The sequence below is a fragment of the Elephas maximus genome, chromosome 7 (genome assembly GCF_024166365.1).
Source record: "Elephas maximus indicus isolate mEleMax1 chromosome 7, mEleMax1 primary haplotype, whole genome shotgun sequence".
Classification (NCBI taxonomy): domain Eukaryota; kingdom Metazoa; phylum Chordata; class Mammalia; order Proboscidea; family Elephantidae; genus Elephas; species Elephas maximus.
Window position 1 is genome coordinate 50,438,218 of NC_064825.1, and position 20,756 is coordinate 50,458,973.

Here is a 20,756-nt window from a genome sequence, read left to right on the forward strand (position 1 = left end):
ATCATGTTCATTAGCATCTGTTTTTCTAAATGGCATCCGATGAGTGATATCTAGAGGAACATATGCTAGGATGCTATGTAGGCCTCCAGACATCATGGAGTTATAGTTTACACAGAAGGATGTTCCATCATGCACCAAGTTGAGGAAAAATTTCACTGTTCCAGGAAATAAAGGCTACAAAAAGATGACTAGTAAACACTTCCATGCACTGTAAGAAGAGAAAAGTTTAGATGATTCATTCTTTTCTCTAAGATTATATTTAAGTGGAACTTTTTGGGCATTTTCTCCTGACCAAGTGTAGTATAAATACTTCCTGACATATTGGCTTAACTTCATTAAGCTGTTTAAATAACATTTGAACAGGAATTTTTCTTCTACACTGGTCCTCATGAAAACTATGTAACTGTCCCCTATCTCTTCTCTTTGAGCATCAGGATAATAACTCACGTGTAAGTGAGCGAGTCTTATGCCAACAGGAGCTAATATGTCTTGCAAGAACCTGTGAGCATTATTTACTTTCCAAGGTCCTAACCAGGGGGTTGCCAGGTGGATTAAATCAGAAGACAATATTGAATCACAGGCAATGGTAACTAGAATGCAGCTGACATGCCTCCTTCTTAGGTTACCAGAGTCATAAACAAGGTCACTTAAGATCACAGTTGACATACCTTCTTTCTGATTACAGACAGGAACAGAGCAAGTAAATTAATCCGAGGTCAAAATCACAATGAACGTGAAATCCACCCCTTGACCTTAGGTTAACCTCTTTAATATATAAACCAAACCTGTTACCCTCAAGTCAATTCTGACTCATAGCAATCCTAGGGAATTGAGTAGTATTCCCCTATAGAGTTTCCAAGGAGTGCCTGGTGGATTTGAACTGCTGACCTTTTAGTTAACAGCTGTAGCACTTAACCACTGCACCACCAGGGCTTCCCTTCAATATATAGAGGAGAAAAAAGGTAATGTAATCTACACATAATCACAGATCTCATATTACCAGAAAAGACATCACTGTGCCTTTCACCCCTTTATGATTAAAAGATAATAATTTGGCAAAAATAATTTTATACAACACATTATCTTTTCTAATATGCAAGTTTCTACCAAACACTAAATGGCCCTATTTAACACACAAAATACTATTACATGATAAGTTTAACATATGAAATCATATTATACACTCCTTTTAGGCCATTTTAGGCATCTCAAACTTAGTGTGTTATCTAGCTGCAACATGTCTACCGATGATTCTTACTTTACCTGCAAAACATGTTTAGTGGATTTTGGTTTTGGGTTTTGGGTGGAAGTATGCCATAACTGACATACACAGCAACACTATGGGAGCCTATGGGATTTCCAATATTCTCTATGTGAGAAAGTTGCTGAGAACCAGTGAAGAAAACTGAGAGAGAGGGAAGTATTGGAACTAGGTCAGAAAGGGCCTGGGGGAAGTTAGCAAAAAACATGCCACCAAGTATGGGAGAAAAAGACCCAATCTTTTCCATGTGTTTCAAAATTGTGACAGCAGTTATCCTTTACTCTGGCAATTCAAATGACTGAAATTAATAAAAAGACACGAACAGAAGAAAGAATCGTCATGAGCGTCACTGCCTCCTTGGAAAGAATCTAAAGCTTTAAAGAGTTACTCTGGAAGCAAAAGCCTTCCTATGTTGTAATTCTCTTAAGAAATTGCTCTGGGCTTTCATTAAGGAAATTCATCTCTAAGTGATATGGAGGCCCTCTGGAGCCATGCAGGCTCCAAACAGAAGGTGTCAGCTCACTGAAAGCAGCACAACTCTGAGATGAAAATGAGGAACAGGAGTACCTGGGTGTGAAGCACAGTGACGCAGGGACTACAGTGAAAGGATCAGGAGAGCATTCACAAACGAGAAGGGATATGAGAAAGTATGAAAGTTGATTACTTCAAGGATTCTGTCCTATAAGAAATGTGATATAAAGAAAGGAGAGAACCTAATCATTTGGGTTCCATCTGCAAAAAGGGGATAATAATTTTTCCTTGTCTACTTTACTGGGTTGTTTTGTAAAGGCCTAACAGATGGTCTAATTGCTATTGCAAATATTATATAGGTGATCTCCTACTTTTGTATATACTCTCATCCTGAAAATGTATGTGATATAAAAATGTGAGAATTAGCTTATATATTAATACCAAATTTCCATTTTTAGATAAATAAAAATATTATCAAAATCCTAATTAAACTTCATTGTGTAGACACCATTTTCAATAATATGTTTATTTTCAAGATTTCAAGCAATTTCCTTAATTTTACTTATCTCCACAGTTTTCAAGAATGGCTAAAATAAACAAAACACAAAGAAATTGAAACAAGTTTTATTCTGAGCACTCACTTTCTATGCATGCAGGGAGATTATTTTTTTCTAAAAACAAGTAGCTCGAAATAAGCTAGTTACTATTGTTACAAACTAAATGTTTGAATCAGTTGAAAGCAATAGTATTTGATTGCTGCATGATAATTTTTAAATTGGAACAAATTATATTGTTCTGCATAATAAAACGAGGAAAACTAAGATTCCAGGAGATCTGTGCTTCCCAGGGCTCTAGAGAAAGAGAAAATTGGAGAACCTGGGAGGAGCCTTGAGGGAAAGGTGGTCAAGACACATCATGGTATGCAACACTTCTGTTTAACTCCCAAATTTTCAAAAACACCTGTACTTCCGAAGGACTTTTCTTACTTTGGCAGCAAAGGAGCTGCAGAAAAGGAGCTAAATTTCATTGATGGGTGGTGCTGAGTAGAGGTGTGAGGGAAGCTAAACCCGTTGCAGCTGAGTCAATTCAAATCCTAGAAACTCTACAGGAAAGAGTAGGACTACCCCAAAGGCTTCCAAGCTGTAAATCTAGTGACATTTGTGAATGTTCTATTTTACTTAGAGGAATTTGTCTGTGTCTCCGGTTCTCATTTTCTCTATTTAACAATGAACCGCCTCTTGATCATACTGTTAAAGAGCATTAGCAAGAATCTGGATCACCATTCCGTGGAGAACTTCATCTGAGCAATTTGAAGTCTGATGCTGTCGTTCCAGTAGCTTCTGTAGGCTAATGATGTTGGATACTAATTGTAGTCTTAGCAGCTGCTCCCATGCGTCTAGGATCCTAGAGATTATGCATTTTAGGAAGGCAATTTTAGTAAGAGTGATTAAGAGGACAATGCTTAAGGTTTGGAAAACTTCCCTGAGCTAAAGACCCCAAGAACTAAGATTTACTCAGGATAATAAATCCCTTGGATTTTACATTTTTACTTTGGCTCATTCAGCTTCCTGTTACACAAGGGCTTCAGCTGAGTAAATTTTTTTTTTAATTGTAATTTGGATGAAGGTTTACAGAGCAAATTAGTTTCTCATTAATCAATTAGTATATATACTGTTTTGTGACATTGGTTGCAACCCACAACACATTCTTCCCTTCTTGCCATTGGGTTCCTCCATTACCAGCTTTCCTGTCCCCTCCTGCCTTCTCATCCTTGCCCCTGAGCTAATGTGCCCATTTAGTCTCATTTCATTTTATGGGCCTGTCTAATATTTTGCTGAAGGTAAACCACAGGCGTGGCTTCAGTACTAAGTTAAAAGTATGTCTGGGGGCCATCCTCCTGGAGTATTTCTAGTATCTGTCAGACCAGTAAGTCTGGTCTTTTTTGGGGAGTTAGAACTTCGTTATACATTTTTCTCAAGCTCTGTCTGAGTCCCTCTATTGTGATGCCTGTCAGAGCAGTCAGTGGTGGTAGCCAGGCACCATCTAGTTGTGCTGGACTCAGTCTGGTAGATACTGTGGTAGTTGTGGTCTATTAGTCCTTTGGACTAATCTTTCCCTTGAGTCTTTGGTATTCCTTATTCTCCCTTGCTCCAGATGGGGTGGGACCAGTGGAGTATATTAGATGGCTGCTCACAAACTTTTAAAACCCTAGACACTACTCACCAAAGTAGGATGTAGAACATAATCTTTATAAACTTTGTTATACCAATTGAGCTAGATGTTCCTGGAGACCATGGCCCACAGTCCTCAGCCCAGGAATTCAGTCTCTCAGGGAGTTTAGATATGTCTATGAAGCTTCCACAACTTTGCCTTGGTCAAGTTGTGCACAGTGGAAATTTTGACCTACAAGGCCCAGCAGCTCTCAGGTTGCCTGGGAGAGTTTCCAGACTTCCTTCTTTGCCTCTCACCTTCAGATGCCTCCTGGTTCAGCATGTGTTTTCAGTGGTGCAGCACAGTTTGAAATCTGTCTTTCTGGTTCCTGGCCCTGGACTTCCTAATTAATCCACTCATTTCAGGTAACATCTATCCTGTAGTTGGGTCTCCATTATGGGATATGGCCAAGCTCCAAGGAATCCTGTGTCTGCAGGTGAAACAGAACAGAAAACTTCAACTAGACCAAGTGATTTGCTATCACCTGTTCCCGCTGAGCAGGAGTGTTTAAGGGGTATTAAGAATATCAGAGGAGGCAGAGCCAAGATGGCTGACTAGGTAGAAGCTACCTCGGATCCCCCTTGCAACAAAGACTCAGAAAAACAAGTGAATCGATCACATACATGACAATCTACGAACCCTGACCATCAAACACAGATCTAAAGAGTTGATCTGAGTGACAGAGACTGAGAACGAACAACCACAGGGAAGCAGCGACTGTTTTCGGAACCTGGAGCCAGCATCCCAGTCAGGAAATCTTGGCACCGGGCTTTGGACTGAGTGCAGGGGAGCTGAGCACAGCATCCTGAGACGGTGCAAACATGGGACGCAGCTCTAGCCCCCAGAAGTGACCTCGGGGGAAGCCCAGCCAGTGCACGCAGGCAGCGTAGCGATGCGGCTGACAGGAGGAGAAGTCATCAGGAAAGCAATGACTGGTTTTGGAGCCTGGAGTGCAGCATCCCAGCCAGGGGAACCTTGGCACTGGGCTTTGGACTGGGAGCAGAGGAACTGACCATGGCTTCTGAGACAGCACAAGCACAGGACGTGGGCCTGACCCTCGGGGGCAATCTCTAACCAGCCAGCGCACACAGTCAACACGCCCCTCGGGAATCTCAGATAAAAACAGTCCATCCCAAGCAAGATAAGTAATTTTGTCCATATTCCGGGGTGCTACTCCCTACTCTCTCCTATTTATCTGAGCCCTTCCCAGGCAGCTTCATTAACATTGGAATTTCCTGAGCCAGAGAGTGAAGTGTGCTGGGGGTTTTTCTTTCTTTCTTTCTTTCTTTCTTTCTTCTTTCTTTCTTTCTTTCTTCTTCTTTCTTTCTTCTTTCTTTCTTTCTTTCTTTCTTTCTTTCTTTCTTTCTTTCTTTCTTTCTTTCTTTCTTTCTTTCTTTCTTTCTTTCTTTTCTTTCTTTCTTTCTTTCTTTCTTTCTTTCTTTCTTTCTTTCTTTCTTTCTTTCTTTCTTTCTTTCTTTCTTTCTTTCTTTCTTTCTTTCTTTCTTTCTTTCTTTCTTTCTTTCTTTCTTTCTTTCTTTCTTTCTTTCTTTCTTTCTTTCTTTCTTTCTTTCTTTCTTTCTTCTTTCTTTCTTTCTTTCTTTCTTTCTTTCTTTCTTTCTTTCTTTCTTTCTTTCTTTCTTTCTTTCTTTCTTTCTTTCTTTCTTCTTTTCTTTCTTTCTTTCTTTCTTTCTTTCTTTCTTCTTTCTTTCTTTCTTTCTTTCTTTCTTTCTTTCTTCTTTCTTTCTTTCTTTCTTTCTTTCTTTCTTTCTTTCTTTCTTTCTTTCTTTCTTTCTTTCTTTCTTTCTTTCTTTCTTTCTTTCTTTCTTTCTTTCTTTCTTTCGGTCTTTTCCTAACCCATTCTCCTGGCCTGAGAGAAGCAGCTACAAAAAACCCAGGGAACAAAAATCCTTCCCTAATTGGACTAAAAATACAGAACCAGCTCCAGCCAAACATATGTGATCCACAGTCTTGGGCTTTCATGCCTACAGGGAAAAAGGTGGCTATTACAATGCAAAGACAATTCTGATAGGGATCTGACTGTAATTGTTTTAGTGGATTACTGGAAAGACAAGTTTCCCAGGTCTGATATCTCTGCGTATTCAACAGAGCCCTCACTGACCCACATCAGGGAAGTGAGGGCTGAAGCTCCCTCCAGACCACCTAGACTCCTGCCCTTGGTGCTAAGGAGGGTGACACCTACCAATCTGTAGAGGTACTTGCATTGGGGGCCTAAGGGTACAGCTGCAGAGCCCACCCACCAAAGTGCTTTAGGAATAGAGACACACCTGCCTCACTGGCACTTGGGGGAAGCCTGTCAGCTTCTTGCCCCCCCCCCCGGAGTGTGAACCCTGCTGCTACTAGAATCTGGTGCACACAACTATCACCACTACTTCTCTAGGTGGATAGGTGACAGTCTGCACCACACACTTGGTGACCCAAAATCAGATTCTACTCAAGAATAGTGAATGGAATCTTAGGCTTATATATCTGGTAACAGCCCAAACCAGCTGATAATAGGACATAAGTGATTCCAGGGCTACAACAATCACGACAGCACAATCTAGAAGCCCATCTACGTATATTGAAACAAGATAAGACTCAGTGAGCAAATATACAGTAAATCACTACAATATCTTAGAGATGGCTCGGAGACAGCAGTTGAAATCAAACCACATAAAAAAGCAGACCATGATTACTTCTACAACTCCCCAAACTAAAGAATCAAAATCTTTCCCAAAGGAAGATACAATCCTGGAATTTCCAGATGCAGAATATAAAAAACTAATTTACAAAATGCTTCAAGACATCACAGATGACCTCAGAAATGAAATAAGGCAATCTGCAGAAAAGCCAAGGAACACACTGATAAAGCAGTTGAAGAAATCAAAAAGATTATTCAAGAACATAGTGGAAAAATTAATAAGCTACAAGAATCCATAGAGAGACAGTATTCAGAAATCCAAAAGATTAACAGTAAAATTACAGAATTAGACAACTCAATAGGAAGTCAGAGGAGCAAAATCGAGCATTTGGAATGCAGTGCAAAAGCAGTGCTCAGAGGTCAATTTATATCGATAAATGCACACATACGAAAAGAAGAGAGAGCCAAAATCAGAGAACTGTTGCTACAACTTGAACAAATAGAAAGTGAGCAACAAAAGAATACATCAGGCACCAGAAGAAAACAAATAATAAAAATTAGAGCTGAACTAAATGAATTAGAGAACAGAAAAACAATTGAAAGAATTAACAAAGTCAAAAGCTGGTTCTATGAAAAAATTAACAAAATTGATAAACCATTGGCCAGACTGACTAAAGAAATACGGGAAAGGAAACAAATAACCCGAATAAGAAACGAGATGGGCCACATCACAACAGACCCAACTGAAATTAAAAGAATCATATCAGATTATTACGAAAAAGTGCACTCTAACAAATTTGCAAACCTAGAAGAAATGGATGAATTCCTAGAAAAACACTACCTACCTAAACTAACACAATCAGAAGTAGAACAACTAAATAGACCCATAACAAAAAAAGAGATTGAAAAGGTAATCAAAAAACTTCCAACAAAAAAAAACCCTGGCCTGGATGACTTTACTGCAGAGTTCTACCAAACTTTCAGAGAGGAGTTAACACCACTACTACTAAAGGTATGTCAAAGCATAGAAAATGACGGAATACTACCTAACTAATTCTATGAAGCCGCCATATCCCTGATACCAAAACCAGGTAAAGACATCACAAAAAAAGAAAATTACAGACCTATATCCCTCATGAACATAGATGCAAAAATCCTCAACAAAATTCTAGCCAATAGAATTCAAAAACATATCAAAAAAATAATCCACCACAACCAAGTGGGATTTATACCACGTATGCAAGGCTGGTTTAATATTAGAAGAACCAATAATTTTATCCACGAAATAAATAAAACAAAAGACAAAAACCACATGATCTTATCAATTGATGCAGAAAAGGCATTTGACAAAGTCTAACACCCATTCATGATAAAAGCTCTCAGCAAAATAGGAATTGAAGGAAAATTCTTCAACATAATAAAGGGCATCTATACAAAGCCAACAGCCAACATGATTCTAAATGGAGAGAACCTGAAAGCATTTCCCTTTGGAACGGGAACCAGACAAGGATGCCCTTTATCACCGCTCTTATTCAATATTGTGCTAGAGGTCCTAGCCAGAGCAATTAGGCTAGACGAAGAAAGAAAGGGCATCCGGATTGGCAAGAAGGAAGTAAAATTATCTCTCGTAGCAGATGACATGATCTTATACACAGAAAACCCTAAGGAATCCTCCAGAAAACTACTGAAACTAATAGAAGAGTTTGGCAGAGTCTCAGGTTATAAGGTAAACATACAAAAATCACTTGGATACCTCTACATCAACAAAAAGAACATTGAAGTGGAAATCACCAAATCAATACCATTCACAGTAACCCCCAAGAAGACAAAATACTTAGGAATAAATCTTACTAAAGATGTAAAAGACCTATACAAACAAAACTACAAAGTACTAGTGCAAGAAACTAAAAAGGACCTACATAAGTGGAAAAACGTACCTTGCTCATGGATAGGAAGACTTAACATAGTAAAAATGTCTATTCTACCAAAAGCCATCCATACATACAATGCACTTCCGATCCAAATTCCAATGACATTTTTTAATGTGATGGAGAAACAAATCACCAACTTCATATGGAAGGGAAAGAAGAATCGGATAAGTAAAGCATTACTGAAAAAGAAGAAAGTGGGAGGCCTCACTCGACCTGATCTTAGAACGTATTATACAGCCATAGTAGTCAAAACAGCCTGGTACTGGTACAACACCAGGCACATAGACCAATGGAACAGAATTGAGAACCCAGATATAAATCCATCCACATATGAGCAGCTGATATTTGACAAAGGCCCAGTGTCAGTTAATTGGGGAAAAGATAGTCTTTTTAACAAATAGTGCTGGCATAACTGGATATCCATTTGCAAAAAAATGAAACAGGACCCATACCTCACACCATGCACAAAAACTAACTCCAAGTGGATCAAAGACCTAAATATAAAGACTAAAACAATAAAGATCATGGAAGAAAAAATAGGGACAACGTTAGGAGCCCTATACAAGGCATAAACAGAATACAAAACATTACCAAAAATGACGAAGAGAAATCAGATAACTGGGAACTCCTAAAAATCAAACACCTATGCTCATCTAAAGACTTCAGCAAAAGAGTAAAAAGACTACCTACAGATTGTGAAAGAATTTTCAGCTATGACATCTCTGACCAGCGCCTGATGTCTAAAATCTATATGATTCTGTTAAAACTCAACCACAAAAAGAGAAACAACCCAATCGAGAAGTGGACAAAAGATATGAACACGCCCTTCACTAAAGAAGATATTCAGGCAGCTAACAGATACATGAGAAAATGCTCTCGATCATTAGCCATTAGAGAAATGCAAATTAAAACTACGATGAGATTCCATCTCACTCCAACAAGGCTGGCATTAATCCAAAAAAACACAAAATAATAAATGTTGGAGAGGCTGCGGAGAGATTGGAACTCTTATACACTGCTGGTGGGAATGTAAAATGGTACAACCACTTTGCAAATCTATCTGGCGTTTTCTTAAAAAGTTAGAAATAGAACTACACACAACCCAGAAATCCCACTCCTCGGAATATACCCTAGAGAAATAAGAGCCTTCACATGAACAGATATATGCACACCATGTTTATTGCAGCTCTGTTTACAATAGCAAAAAGCTGGAAGCAACCAAGGTGTCCATCGATGGATGAATGGTTAAATAAATTATGGTATATTCACACAATGGAATACTACGCATCGATAAAGAACAGTGACGAATCTGTGAAACATTTCATAACATGGAGGAACCTGGAAGGCATTATGCTGAGCGAAATTAGTCAGATGCAAAAGGACAAATATTGTATAAGACCACTATTATAAGATCTTGAGAAAGAGTACAAACTGAGAAGAACACATTCTTTTGTGGTTACGAGAGGAGGGAGGGAGGGAGGGTGGGAGAGGGTTATTTACTGATTAGTTAGTAGGTAAGAACTACTTTAGGTGAAGGGAAGGACAATACTCAATACAGGAAAGGTCAGCTCAACTGGATTGGACCAAAAGCAAAGAAGTTTCGGGATAAACTGAATGCTTCGAAGGTCAGTGGAGCAAGGGCAGGGGTTTGGGGACTATGGGTTAAGGAGACTTCTAAGTCAATTGGCAAAATGATTCTATTATGAAAACATTCTGCATCCCACTTTGAAATGTGGCATCTGGGGTCTTAAATGCTAACAAACGGCCATCTAAGATGCATCAATTGGTCTCAACCCGCCTCGATCAAAGGAGAATGAAGAACACCAGGGTCACACGATAACTACAAGCCCAAGAGACAGAAAGGGCCACATGAACCAGAGACCTACATCATCCTGAGATCAGAAGAACTAGATGGTGCCCGGCCACAACCGATGACTGCTCTGACAGGGAGCACAACCGAGAACCCCTGAGGGAGCAGGAGAAGAGTGGGACGCAGACCCCAGATTCTCATAAAAAGACCAGACTTAATGGTCTGACTGAGACTAGAGGATTCCCGGCAGTCATCGCCCCCAAACCTTCTGTTGGCCCAGGACAGGAACCATTCCCAAAGACAACTCATCAGACATGGAGGGGACTGGACAATGGGTTGGAGAGAGATGCTGACGAAGAGTGAGCTACTTGTATCAGGTGGACACTTGAGACTGTGTTGGCATCTCCTGTCTGGAGGGGAGATAGGAGGGTAGAGAGGGTTAGAAACTGGCAAAATTGTCATGAAAGGAGAGACTGAAAGGAGGGAGCGGGCTGACTCATTAGGGGGAGACTAAGTGGGAGTATGGAGTAAGGTGTATATAAGCTTATATGTGATGGACTGACTTGATTTGTAAACTTTCACTAAAAAAAAATATTTTTTCACTTAAAGCACAATAAAAATTATTAAAAAAAAAGATAAGAATGTCAGAATCTATCAGGTGGGTGTACCCAATCTTTTAAAGTTTTATGGTCACTCTTGGCTCTAATTCTGACACTCTCAGGTCTCCGGACCTCAGAGGAATTTCACCTTCTCTAGCTTCTTTCACAGGAGACCTGGTGGCACAGTGGTTAAGAGCTTTTCTGGTAAGTAAAACATCAGTGGTGCAACTCCACCAGTCACTTTCAGAGAGAAAGATCTAACAGTCTGCTTCCATTAAAATATACAGTCTTAGAAATACGATGGGGCAGTTCTACTCTGTCCTGTAGTGTTGTTATCAGTTGAAATCCAGTCAACCACAAATGATTTAGCTTCCCTCATTCCTTTGCTCAGCACCACCTCACACAAGAAATTTATCTACTTTTCTTTTTTTTTTTACCGCTTTACCACCTAAATTAAAAAAAGGAGTTTTGGAAACCAAGATTTTTTGAAAATGTAGGGGTTCACAAAGGGGATTTACACCACCATGTTGCCTGGCCTCCTCCCCTTCAGACTCCCCTCCAGGCTCTCCAACTTTATCTTTTCTTTAGAGCCCTAGGAACCAAAGATCTCCTAGAATCTTAATTTTCCTCCTTTTATTGTGCAGAACAAAATCTTTTTGGTCGCTATCACAGCCCTAGCCCTACTTTCTTCATAGATCATTTTCTTCATGCAGGAAGACTAGAACTCCTCCAGTTTTCCAATTGTTCATTAAATCATGAAACAATCAAATATTTTTTAACTAACTCAAAGATTTAGTTTTAAGCAATAGTAACTAGCCTATTTAGAGCAACTTGTTTTTAGAAAGAAAGATCTCTACTTGCACATAGAATTACTGCTCAAAATAAAACATATTTCAGTTCAACAATATGTGTTCTGATTATTTTAGCTCTTCCTGAAAAATTGTGGTGATCACTGAATTTAAGGGAATTGCTTGAAATTTGGAAAATAAACACATTATTGAAAAATGATATATACACCATGGAGGTTAGTTGGGATTTTGTTAATATTCTTATTCCTCTAGCAATGGAAACCTGGTTCTAATACGTAAGCTAATTCTCACATTTCTATTTCACATACATTTGCAGGATGACAGTATGTACAAAACTAGGTGAACACCTATATAATATTAGGAGTAACACTTAGATTGTCAGATAGCATCTTCACAAAGCAGCCTAATAAAGAAGACAAGGAGAAATTATTATCCACTTTATGCAGATGGAAGCCAAATATTTAGGTTCTCTCCTTCTGTCTTTACATCACATTCGGTAGAGGGCAGAATCCTTGAAGTACACAACTGTCATAGTCTCTCTCTTATACCTTTCCTTCTTTGTGGGTCCTCTCCTTATTCTTTCCGTGTAGTCCTTTCTTCACTGTGCTTCACACTCAGGTACCTCTGTTCCTTGCTTGCAACTCAGGGTAGTGCTACACTCAGTGAGTTGACACCTTGTGCTTGGAGCCCAGATGGCTCTAGAAGGCCTCTGCATCTGCTATTGGTGAGTTTTCTTACTGAAAGCTCAGAGGAATTTTTAAAAAGAATTACAGCATAGGAAGTCCTTTGCTTCCAAAGAAAGTGTTTTAAAGCTTTAGATTCTTTCCAGGGAGGTAGTGTTCAACATGAACAATCTCCCATTGTTTCTTATGGTCATGTCTTTTCGTTAACTTCAGTCATTCACATGACTAAATAATGACTGCTGTCACAATTTTGAAACACATGAAACAGACTAGGACTGGGTCCCTAAGACCTGGTCACAGATTTCTGGCTGTGATGGTTAAGATTGTGTGTCAAATCGACTAGGCCGACTAGGCCATGATTGTCAGTGTTTTGGCTGTCCTATAATGTTATGATCACTTCCATGTTGAAATTTGATATGTAATCACTGCCACGATGGGATCTGATGTGAGTAGCCAATCAGTTGAAGTAGCGTTTCCTCGGGCATGTGGCCTGCATTGGATATAGGTGGATGTTCTGGCAAGGCTCGTGGGCTTTTTCTCATTCTGGATCCTGCAGCTGGCTCCTGTTCATCTGACCCCTGCTTCTTGGGACTTGAGCTAGCAGCTTACCTGTGGTTTTGCCTGCTGTTCTTGGGATTAGTGGATATTCACAGCCTGTGAGCAAAAGCCCTACTCTCCAACCTACCAGTCTTGTGTTCACCAGCCCCTGTAGCAACGTGAATCAGGAGAAGCTTCTATCCTGACCCATGGACTTGGGACCTTCCAGCTCCTACAACCACGTGAGCTATTTCCTCAATATAAATCTCTCTCTATATGTGCGTTTATATGTTTTACTGGTTTTGCTTCTCTATAGAACCCAGTCTAAAACATTTGGTATCGGAAGTGGTTCTAGAGAAAAAAAAAAAAAATTGTAAGGATGAGTTTTCTACATTGATTCTCAAGGCTGCTTAGTCTTAAAGATGTTGATGACTGCTACTAGTAGTAAAGAGGGCACTGATAATCCATGGCATGAGGTAACATTTCAAATTACAAACTATCACCACCAATAGATCAGGTATTGGTGAAAGGTAAGGAACTGGGTGATTGCATGTGTGACACTTTTATACAGTGTTGTCACAATGAGAAGTATAAGGTAGCTGTTTAGTTGGTCATACTTTCACTAGAGAAACTGGTGAAAGAAAGACATGTACTCGGGGCTTCAGAGTCAAAGCTCAGCCGCTGCATAAGTGGACTCAAATTTTCCAATTGTGCTTTGAAAGAAAGCCCGATTTTTGTAGTAAGAGAGCTGATATTACCAAAAACAAAACCCAGAGTCTTACTGTAAGAGTGGCTGACTTACAGCACCAACTGAGCTGCCAACCTCAAAAGCCGCCTGAGGTTAAAGAGAGGGCATTGTTTGGGAAGAAATGGGATCCTGAAACTTGGGATAGGGACATATGGGCAGATAATCAGGAAGCTGGAGACACTGAGCCCCTAAATTCTGTTGAATCACTCCTGCCAACCAGTCCACTCACTGCCATCTGAACAGATTACTCCATGTTTGTCTGCTAAGCCACCCTGCCCAGTAAAACCATTAGCCCCTCCACTCCCATCTAAAGAGGTTAACCCAACTACATCTAAAGCACCTTCCTCTGAGTCATTGCCTAGGGCATTGCCTGAGGCAGATACTTTACAAGGCTAAGCTGAACGTTCTCAAAACATTTCCTCACTGATTTTGGCTCCTAGACATATAACTAGACTTAACTCCCAGCCAGACCCAAAATGTGAAGTACAAAATATGACCCAGGAAGAGATACGCTACACTCCAAAATAACCGCTTGACTTTTAAAATATGTACAAACAGAAACCTGGGGAATATGCGTGGGAATGGCTTTTATGAGTGTGGGATAATTGTGCGAAGAACATATAAATCGAGACTTAGCTCATGTCCATCTCACAGTATGCCCAGTAGGTGTCTGAGCTCATCCTGTAGTGATTTCAACAGTTTCAGAGTGCTTAATTTGAGTAGATATACTCAGCACCTGGCAGAACCCTCACACTGGATCATGGACAAGTGTAATAAGGGCGACGATTGTAGGAAAAGCCAAGTGGAAGCCATTAGAACTGCACCTAGCTAAGAAAATAGTAAACCACAAGTAATATCCCATTCCTGGAGCTATTGCGAAGATTACTGCCAGCATCAAGGACTTGAAGTATGCAGGGGTGGTGATTCCCACCACATCTCCATTCAACTCACCTATTAGGCCTGTGAAAAAAAATACATGGATCTCAGAGAATGAGAGAGGATTATTGAAAACTTATGCAGGTGGTAACTTCAATTGGAATTGCTGTTCCAGAGGTAGTTCCATTGCTTAAGCAAATTAATATATTTCCTGGTATCTGGTATGAGCTATTGATCTAGTTAATGTATTTTTCTCCATACCAGTTTCATAGGACCATCAGAAGCAATTTGCCTTTCTTTGGCAAGGCCAGCAATACACCTTCATTTTCCTACCTCAGGTCTATATCAACTCTTCAGCCCTATATCCTCAGGGACCTTGATCACCTTTCCCTTCCAAAAGACATCACACTGGTCCATTACATTGATGATATTTTGGTGATTGGACCTAGAAAGGAAGACTGTCAATGACTCTGAATTTATTGGGAAAACATTTGTGTGCTATATGGTGGGAAATTAATCCCACAAAAATTCAGGCACCTTCCAACTCAGTGAAATTTCTGGGGGTCCTGTGATGTGGGCATGTAGAGATATTCAATCTAAAGTGAAGGGTAAGTTTTTGCATCTGGCTGCTCCCACAACTAAAAAAATGAGGCGTTAGGCCTAGTGGCCTCTTTGGATTTTGGATGCAAAGTATTCCTCATTTGGGTATAAAGCTCCAACACTTTTATCCAGTGACTAGAAAAGCTACTAGTTTTGAGTGAGGTCCAGAACAACAGAAGGCTCTGCAAAAGGTTCAGGCTGCCACCCAAGCCACTCTGCCCCTTGGGCCATATGACTTATCTGATGAAATGGTGCTTAAAGTGTAAGTGTCAGGGAGAGATGCTGTTCGGAGCCTTTGGCAGGCCCCAGCTGGTGACTCACAGTACAGACCCTTTGGATTTTGAACCAAAGCCTTATTGTCCTCTGCAGATAACTACTCTCCTTTTGAGAAACAGCTTTTGGCTTGTTACTGGTCCTTAGTAGAGTCTGAACACTTAAGCATGGGACACCAAGTCACCGTGCAGCCTGATGTGCACATCATGAATTCATGTTGTCTGACCCACAGAGTCATAAAGTTGCTCATGTACAGCAGGACTCCATCAGTAAATGGAAGTGGTATATACAAGATCGGGTCCAAACAGTACCTGAAGGCACAAGTAAGTTGCATGAGGAATTGTCCCAAATGATCATGGTCTTCACTTCTGTCACATTACCTTCCATCTCCCAGTCTGCATTTATGGCCTCATGGGGAGTTCCTTATGGTCAGTTGACTGAAGAAGTGAAAACTCATGGTTGGTTTAAAGGTGACTCTGTACAACGTGTAGGCACCACTGGAAAGTGGACGGTGGCAGCAGTACAGCCCCTTTCAAGAACCTCAAAGACAATTACAGGACAAGAAAAAAACTAAAAACAAAACTAAACTAAAACAAACCCATTACCATTAAGTCAATTCAGAATCATAGCAACCCTAAAGGACAGAGTAGAACTGCCCCACAGAGATTCCAAGCAGTGGTTTTTGAATTCAAACTGTGATTTTCAGATTAGCAGTTGTAACTCTAAACCACTATGCACAAGGGCTCCGATAGACCACAAGGGCACGCTATAATTTGAACTGAAGCATAAAAGTTCTTTTTAAAGTCGCCCTCTTTTTGATCAAAGATATCTCAGAGCAACATTGTTCTTGACCCTAAAATAAGGCTACTTATAATTATGGACATAGGTGCAGCAAAAATGGTAATTTATCTTTTGGCCTTTTATATTTCCACGGCTGGACATTTTCATAAGGTATCTTAGATTAAACTTCTAAAACCCAGGGAAGGTAAGAAGTCAAGCTGGGAAGTAGCCACCAGATTTCACCTGTAGCACCAACGGATTTAAGGATACCTGGTGGTGGTGCTGTATTTAAGGGATAGGTGCCTACCAAAATATGAAAGAATTGAACTCACCACCCTTTTCACAAAAGGAAAGACCTGGTTCTGCTCCCATAAATATTAAAGAGAAAAAACCTTAAGGGGCACATCTACTATGTCTTATAGGGTTGCTATAAGTCAAAATTGACTCAAAGACACACAACACCCATAGATTTGGAAGATTTCCTTTTTTAAGGACCAAAATATCATGAGGTCCCTGAATCTGCCAGGGAGTGATTTCCATACTAATCTATAAGACTGGGATACCTGTAAGCAGGTATCAGGCCAGTTTTCCTAGGAGGGCTTTGTAAGCACTGGCTGCATAAAGTAACCCTTAGTTTCTTAAAAGGATCTGGTCATATCTGATTCTAAAGGCATCATTTTAATATATGACACTCCAGTCAAAATTTGGTGATAGAACCCAGTTTCCAATTATGTCATGTTCATAAGGAAGACAGATTCTTATTGAACTTACATATATAACTACATTGCCATAGAAAAAAACAAACATTCATTAATAGTTTTCCATTCCTGGAGGAATCTGGTAGGGAGAGAAAGGTAAATGCATAATTTCTGTCTACTAAAATGTACTCTAGGCAGCAAGGCCATGATGGCAGAGTAATCAGACTCTTTGAGTGGTTTCTCTTACAACAAAGACCCAAAAAAACAAATGAATCGATTATATATATGACAAGCTAGAAGCCCTGAACATCAAAGGCAAAGTTAAGAAATGAGACTGAGCAGCAGGAGGAGGGAGTGATGATTGAGAAGCAGCAAGGAGGTGCCGGACATGACTCAGAGGGAACTGCCACCTCTCAGCCCAGATTCCCTGCTTGACTGTGGTGGGAGTGGCAGTACTGTGCTGGTGTTGGTTTTCTCAGCCACAGAGCGCAAGCGGCAGAGTCTGCTCAGGCCTCAGGAATCAGTGAAGAACAGGGCTCTCGTCAAAAGATAATTGATTGTGTCTAATTTACTGCACAGATCAAAAGAACTCTCCCATTTACCTGATCCCTCCTCCAACTGCCATAGGCCCCCATCCAGCTTTAGTGACAGTCGATTTCCCAGGGCCTAAGATGGGTCCTGCTGCATGCTCTGAACTATACTCCAGGCCCTGGAGAAATAACAAATTAACAAATGGAGAAAAAATAATCTGCCAGCTCCCTTAAGCTTGGAATTTAGGCCAGAAGCAGCTTGTGTCCATGCACAAATGGTCCACGGACCTTGAATGCCTTTCACCCCTGCATGGACCCATGTGATCCCATTTCAACAGCTAGGCTTTTGGTGTTACACTGCAAGGGCATACGTGCCTGGGGTCTGACTTTAACTATTTCAGCCGTAAGGTGGACAGAGAGGTTTGGGAGGTTTGACACCACTCTGCTTATTAGCAAGGGTCATCACCTACCCACCCACACCATCTGTCTATCTGTGACAGGGGTTCAAGGATAAATGGTGCCTCCGAGTCCTTATAGGTAAAAGAATTGTGTGCCTGTGGTATGGCTACAGAGCACATGTACCTGTGCACTCTAGAAGACAAGGATTGGCCTTATTCCCAGACACTTGGGGAATAGTTGTCAGCCCCCTACATTGCTCAGAGTGTGACTCCCTGCTGTAACCAGAAACCTGTGCATACCCCAATCACCACTGCTCCTCTAATACCATAGGTGAGAGCCTGCACCACACACTTGGTGACTGACTACCTGGACACCTGCACTGAATCCATTCAAGAAAAGTGAATGAACTCCTAGGCTCATATACCTGAAAACAGGTCTAGCCATCCGGTGACATGACATTAAAGTTTCAAAGGCTCCAAAAATCAAGCTAATTCACTCAAGCAGCCTATTTGGGTATATCAAAACAAAGCAAAGCAAGAAGCTAGGACACAGTAAGCAAACATAAATTAAATTAATGCAATAACTTACAGATGGCTCAAAGACAACAGTCAATATTAGATCCCATAAAGAAGTGGACCATGATCACTTTAATGGGCTTCCAAAACAAAGAGGCAAGGAATCTTCTGGATGAAGATGGTTTCCTGGAATTACAGGAGGTTGAATACAAAAGATTAATATATAGACCTCTTTAAGAGAACAGGAAGGAAGTCAGGCAAAATGCAGAACGAGACAAGGAACACACAGATAAAGCAGTCACGGAAATTAAGAAGGTTATTCAAGAGCATAATGACAAATTAAACACGATTCAAGAATCCATACAGGGACAACACACAGAAATTCAAAAGATTAACGATAAAATTTCAGAATTAGGCAACTGAATAGAAAGTCAGAGGAGCAGAACTGAGGAAATGGAAGGCAAAATTAGTAAGACAGAAGATAAAACACTTGGCAACAATTTATTTGAAGAAAAATCAGATAAAAGATAAAAAAAATTTTAAAACCCTAAGAATCATGTGGGTCTTTATCAGGAGAAATAACCTATGAGTGATTGGAGTACATGAACAGGGAGGGATAATAGAAAATACAGAGAGAATTGTTGAAGATTTATTAGCAGAAAAATTCCCTGATATCATGAAAGACAAGAAAATATCTATCCATGATGCTCATCGAACCCCACACATGGTAGATACCAAAAGAAAGTAACCTAGATATATTATAATCAAACTTGCCAAAACAAAAGATAAAGAAAGACTTTTAAGAGTTGCAAGGGATAAACAAAATGTCACCTACAAAAGAGAGTCAATAAGAATAAGCTTGGGCTACTTATCAGAAACCAGGCAGGCAAGAAGGCAATGGGATGACATATATAAAAACCTGAAGGAAAAAAAATTGCCAGCCGGGAATCATATAACCAGCGAAATTGTCTCTCAAATATTTTAAAAGTAAATCAAGATAAAAAATGCTCAAAACAGGGAAGCAGAGATGTTATTATGTAAAGATGACAGCATTAAATCAATAAAGAAGAACTAACAAATGTAGTCATAGATCTTTCACATGGAGAGGATGTCAAGGTGATATAGAGACATAAAAGTTTGGTTTAAACTTAGAAAACTGAAGGTAAATAATAAGGTAACCACAAAGGCGACTAACAATACTACCCATCAAAATAAAATACAAGAAAAATATCAGGACTCAACAAAAACAAAATCAACAACAATGAAAAAGAAAAATAGACAATATATAAAAAGACACAGCACAGAAAATTAAGTGGAAAAAAGAAACTGTCAACAACACACAAAAAAAGACATAATAAACTCATACCCACCAATAATTACACTGAATGTAAATGGATTAAATGCACCAATAAAGAGACAGAGAGTGGCTGAATGGATTAAAAAAAAAAAAAAACCATGATCCATCTATATGTTGCCTACAAGAGGCACACTTCAGACTTAAAGACAAACTAAAACTCAAAGGATGGAAAAAAATTATCAAGCAAACAGCAATCAAAAAAGAGCAGAAGTGGCAATATTAATTTCTGACAAAAGAAACTTTAAAGTTAGATCTAACACAAAGGTTAAGGAAGGACATTATATAATGATTAAAGGGACAACATACCAGTAGGATATAACCATATTAAACATTTATGTGCCCAATGACAGGGCTTCAAGATACATAAAAGAAACTCTAACAGCATTCCAAAACAAGATAGAAAGCTACACAATACTACTAGAAGACTTCAATACACCACTTTCAGTGAAGGATAGAACACCCAGAAAGAAGCTCACTAAAGACATGGAAGATCAAAATACTGCAATCAATCAACTTGACCTTATAGACATATTCAGAACACTCCATCCAATAGCACACAAGTATACTTTCTTTGCCAATGCTCCTGGAACATTCTCTAGAATAGACCACATATTAGGTCATAAAGGAAGACTTAACAGAATCCAAAACTTAGAAATATTACAAAACATCTTCTCTGACCGTAAAGCCATAAAAGTAGAAATCAGTACCAGAAAAAGAAAGGAAAAGAAATCAAACACATGGAAATTGAACAACACATTGCTCAGAAACTACTCAGTTATAGAGGAAATTCAGGACAGAGAAAAGAAATTCATAAAGTCAAATGAGAAGGAAAACACTTCCTATCAGAATCTTTGGGACACAGCTAAAGCACTCCTCAGAGGGCAATTTATAGCAAAAAATGCACACATACAAAAAGAAGGGCCAAAAATAAAGAATTATACCTACAACTTGATTAAATAGAAAGAGAGCAACAAAAGAAACCCTCAGGCACCAGAAGAAAGCAAATAATAAAAAATTAGAGCAGAAT

General features: G+C 39.6%; 1 protein-coding gene across 1 annotated transcript in view; it reads left to right on the forward strand.

The window, feature by feature from the left end:
• The window catches only part of LOC126079001 (protein PIP-1-like), a 152,596-nt gene that overhangs the window by 93,327 nt on the left and 38,513 nt on the right, over positions 1-20,756 (forward strand). The window lies entirely within an intron of this gene.